This window comes from Phocoena phocoena, chromosome 11, assembly GCF_963924675.1.
Source record: "Phocoena phocoena chromosome 11, mPhoPho1.1, whole genome shotgun sequence".
In the NCBI taxonomy this organism is placed as follows: Eukaryota; Metazoa; Chordata; class Mammalia; order Artiodactyla; family Phocoenidae; genus Phocoena; species Phocoena phocoena.
The window spans coordinates 94,326,363-94,332,073 of record NC_089229.1 but is presented as its reverse complement, the minus strand read 5'-3'; positions in this window follow the sequence as shown (position 1 = coordinate 94,332,073).

Below are 5,711 nucleotides of genomic sequence, written 5' to 3'. Positions count from 1 at the left end.
AACAAATTGTACGTTCTCTTCACTCTGGTTTTATAAACCTCTCCCAACCCTAAACAATCAGAGAATGCCAATGTTTTATCCGAAATATATGTTACCTGTTAGATCACTATTATTTGAATGCTTCTTTCTCTCTGTAAACATCTCACTTTATAAAATAGCTATTAGGCAGAGTCGAGCACTAAGAAAGATCTAGATATGTCCCAAAATTTCACATTGTTTTATTTCTTTCACTTGAGTCTGAGTAAGCTATTCCTAAACCAGATGCAGAATTGATTGCCGCTGTGGTTTTGTTGTTTGTTTATCCTTTTATTTCTTTTGAGGGGAAACAGTACTCTTGGCACTTTTAACTTAAGTGTTAAGAAAATTAACACTTTCTTGTGTAATGTCTCTGGTCAATATCTATGATTGAATTTGTAACTGTCAGTTAAAATTGTAACAGTAAAGTGATACCATACTTGTAAAAACAACAGTGCAGTATCCAAAACCAATAATATAATTAAGATATTGGGTAACATGTCAGAGGTCAAATTAAAATAATATGTTGAACAAGAACTGAAAATCAGATTCTCACCAACGGCAAATATTTCTCACTTGATTGGAGCTACAAGGTGATCATCTCTACTTCTTAGAGAAGGCCAGAGCAAGACCTGTTAAAGAACAGTCCTAAGTAATTCTTAGAAAACTTTCATCAGTGGAAATGAATGACCAATAAGAGGCCAGCTACTCAATTTTAAATGGTGTCAGGATCTAGGGCAAGATTATTCAGAGGTGGGAGAAATTTAAATGATTTCCTATTGCTAGGTATACTTGTGTGATCTTCCCTTTAAAGAAGATATTGCACAGAGAATTTCTGGTGTATTAATAGATTTCTGCATCAGTAAAACAGTGAAATACCAAAATACTTCACTAGAGGGACTTCCCTGGTGGTCCAGTGGTTAATACTCTGTGCTTTTACTGCAGGGGCACATGACTGATCCCTGGTTGGGGAACTAAGATCCTGCATGCTGCGTGGCCAAAACCAAAACCAAAACCAAAACCAAATAATTCACTAGGATTAAATATAGTCATCCTCATGGAAGCAACCTGAGTGTCCATCGACAGATGAATGGATAAAGAAGATGTGGCACATATATACAATGGAATATTACTCAGCCATAAAAAGAAACGAAATTGAGTTATTTGTAGTGAGGTGCATGGACCTAGAGTCTGTCCTACAGAGTGAAGTAAGTCAGAGAGAGAAAAACAAATACCGTATGCTAACACATATATATGGAATCTAAGGGGAAAAAATGGTCATGAAGAATCTAGGGGCAAGATGGGAATAAAGACACAGACCTACTAGAGAATGGACTTGAGGATATGCGGAGGGGGAAGGGTAAGCTGTGACAAAGTGAGAGAGTGTCATGGACATATATACACTACCAAGCGTAAAATAGATAGCTAGTGGGAAGCAGTCGCATAGCACAGGGAGATCAGCTCGGTGCTTTGTGACCACCTAGAGGGGTGGGATAGGGAGGGTGGGAGGGAGGGAGACGCAAGAGGGAAGAGATATGGGAACATATGTATACGTATAACTGATTCACTTTGTTATAAAGCAGAACTAACACACCATTGTAAAGCAATTATACTCCAATAAAGATGTTTAAAAAAATATATATATATAGTCATCCTAAGGTGGAAAGCCATACACACCCAGCACTACAACAAGCATGTTACGTGTGCTAAATAAACGTTAAAATTCTCCCCTACTGAGCCAGCTCATTAAAATGAAAATTAGTAAACAAAGGGAAAGTTTCCATCATTTGTCTTGCCTTTAACAACCTTACTTCAGAGTAACAAAATAATTGGTGGTAATTATTTTCTAGACTACAAAAACAGATGTGATGGTGTTTACATGAATTTACACATGTGATAAAATTACATAAAACTATATACATATATATATACACACATAAGTGAACAAATGCATGTGAAAACTGAATACGGACTATAGATTGTACTAATGTTGATACCTTGGTTTTGATGTTGTGCTCTAGTTATGTAAGATGTTACAAGGACTCTCCCTGTACTGTATATTTTTACAACTTTCTATCTATATTCATTTCAAAATAAAAAGTGAAAAAAAGAGAGGTTAACAGAATATTTATTCCCTTGGTATTAGCACTAACTATCCTCATTTTCCCGTCCTTCTTATGTCTCAGCTACACTGCTAGTTCTTTCACTAAAGCAAATTCTGTTATATTCGCTAACAAGAGGTTCTTTCCACATCAGAAACAGTAAATTCAGAGGTGGTGGATGTGCTAAATGTTTTCAAATCAAAGCTCACAGAACTCATTGTGCCTCTATTATAACATTCTTTCTTGCTGAATTTGGACTTGAAGATTTCTGAACACAACACCCCTAAATATGTACTCTAATTGATGACAATAGGTACACAAGAAGATCATTCTCATCTTTTCACTGTGCTTCCAAGTGAACTTGTACATGTAGATCAGTGGGAGACCCATTCAGAAAGACCAATCTTGAGAAAATAGCAAAACAAAACCAAAAACAAACATGAAACATTACAGATAGGGGTCACTACTTTCCAAAGTTCATCCTAGAAGTTCAGCGTCTCAAAATTTCCATTATATAATCATTGCTTGCCATTTTGTTTTGAGTTAAGTTGACCCCACCTCAGTATCTAAGTAGGGTCCCCACGGATTTAAGTCAACCAATGTGTCATCCATGGGCCACAGCAGTAATTTGCATCTAGCTTAGTTACTGTAAATAAGATGGAGAGGAATCCTTGGATAACTCTTACAAGGACTTGAGCAAAATAAACTAGACACAAACGAGTTTATATTATATTATTCTAGTACACATTTCAAAAACAGGCAAACCTAAACTACAGTGTTAGAGGTCAAGATGGTGGTCATATCTGGAAGAAGGAAGAGGGTAGGAACTGGAAGGTTAAATGAGGAAAAATCTTGAGCATCCTGGAAATGTTCTATTTCTTGACCGGGGTGGTAGTTACATGGGTGTTGCCTCTGATAAGTATTAAACTATATGATTTTATTACTTTTCAGTATGAATATTATATTTTATTTAGAAAAGGGTAAGAAGGGAAAATATGCTTGTTGAATTCTCTCTTGTCTTATTTAGGTTTTGATATGAGGTAGTTCTGTTAACTCTTTCTTACTTTATAGTAACCACACTTCCATATTTCCAGGTTTATTTATCCCACTCGACCATGCTCACATTTTAATCTTATTATGAGTTCTTTCTTCATTTCGTTCTGACGTTGTCTCTCCCTTCTCTGGGACACAGTTCTGGTCCAGAGTTACTGGGAACAGATTCAGATGTTGTCTCCTTTCCAATGAAGCAAAATTTTTGATAAAGAGCTGGGGTCTCTATCCCCAGATTGTCAGAATTCCCATGTATTTCAGTTAGAGAGTAGAGATGAATCAATATTTTCTCAAGCCAGGTATCACAGTGTTTTCTTTGGAAGACACGGAGAGATACTTCACAATTAAGCTGAACACTTAATTTGATTGGTAGACGTTGACTGGAATCTGAACAAGTTATTTGGTTACTACCTGTACTCTAAAATACTCATTATAAAACTGACATAGGTGCTTTAACTAATTACACAAATAACATAAAATTTAGGTTTTCAGAAAAAAGTGTATAAAACTCTTAGGAAATTTTACAATGAATAAAAATAGGTCATTATTGAACAATAAAATATAGATCCCTGTGTTTTTGTGAAAATGAAATGGTCACAATCGTGACTAAAATATACGTATTCAATGTTCTTACCTGGTGATGTGACACTTAAATAGGCTTCTTACGTTCATGTTTTGCACTTTAGGAGATTAGAGATAAAATAGGCAACCATAATTCTAATACTTAGCTTCAATATAGAGTAAAATTTCAGTCTCATCCATTGTTTATTCAACAACCACTTAAACGTCTTTGAATCATAATTTTAACTCATTTCTATTGTTTGTTTTAAAATGATGTAGCTTTTTTTGCATCTCTGAAATAACACGTACAACCAACTTAGGAGTATGAAAATAAAAATTAGTCCATACTTTTAAGAAGAAAGCTGTTTCTCTGAGTACATTCAAAACCTGTGCTGACCGACTACACAAACAGGACCTACGCAGTTGCCTTATCCACAAAGTTTCACTGAATTCAGACGTCTTGAGATGGAATTGCTAGTAATTCACTGAATTCAGACGTCTTGAGATGGAATTGCTAGTAAAAAAGTGTTGCTTTAAACATTTATGTTCTGACCTCTCCTATGATGAGTGCACTTTCATGGTGATTTATACTCCACAATGGAATGGGCAAAAAAAAAAAAAAAAAAAGGAACGAGGAGTCATGTGATTATTCCCTTATTATAAGAGGAAATAATTTTGGAGCATGAGGTTGAATGGCTGAGTGTGACGTCATGCATTTACTTTATTCAAAATGCAAGGTGCCCAGAGTTGCATAAGCAAAAGTAAATTTATGAATTTTTGTGTCACGGGGCTGCAGGGATTGGGATTCATTTTATATGTTTGACTGTTTCCAGCCACGGCTTTCTGAACTCCCTACCATCTTTTTCCTGGCCCAGACCCTCAACTAGCACCTGCTTGTGAGACAATGACTCTGCTTTTTCCTACAATTTGTTAAGTGTCTGGTAGTTCTGGTGCTATGCTGCTTGGTTTTGTTCTTTTTTAGTTTACCTTAAGATTTGACCAAGTTAATTCACATTTTACTGAATTGCCCTAAAGGTAAAGTCTCAGGGTGTGAAATTTGAAACTAGAAGAGAAACAGGATAATAATTCATATCTACCTAGATTACCCTAGTAGGCTCAAAGGATGTTGCTGTGTCCATACATATTTTAGACTTATGCTCATTTGTATACTGGAGTGTGCATACACACACATACACATAAACACACACATACACACCCCATCTCTTTTTTGTCACCCTCTAGAGTGTAAGGAAAGGGAAATTAAAAAAAAATCAAAACTACTGTATTTGTAAGAAACACCTTATTTAACTGTTTTCCTAGAAAAAATTCAAATCTCATCTGACTAAAAATGAAAACTCTTATAATAAATCATGCTCATTTCTCTACCTCTAGAAGACAGTGAAATGTATCCATGTATATTTTATCTCATAATAAATATTATATAAATACATTTGAACCACTTATATTGTTGTTGATAAAATTTTTGTCTCTACTTGAAATATAAAGATTAAGAAAAAAATTTTTTTTAATTTCCTAATTTTATTGTATTTCTTGTACAAATTCATTGTATTATTTCAAGCACTAATAACACAACTGAGGGGTATATGATTTTATTTCATCATTTCACCATACAGTGTGTCAGTGTAAGGAAATCCCTTCATTTATTTATCTCTTAAGATAGACAATGTGACTATCACACCGAAGTCATTTTTACTCTTGAATAAAGTAAGAATTAGGAGAAATAAACTTAAGTTATACAATGATAGATGCAGATTAGAAAGTGCCATCTTTCAAAACATTTGAAGTCTAAAGTTATGAATTGTTTCTTGGAGATGTAAATTTTTTTGCTTAATTCTGTATTTTTCGGCATAAGCAAAACATGCATATGCTTTCAAATTCCATAGTACAGAAGAGCTGATCATGAAAATCAACAATTCTTTTTTTCTATTTTTCCTCCGTCTGTCCTTCCCCCAGGGGCAAACT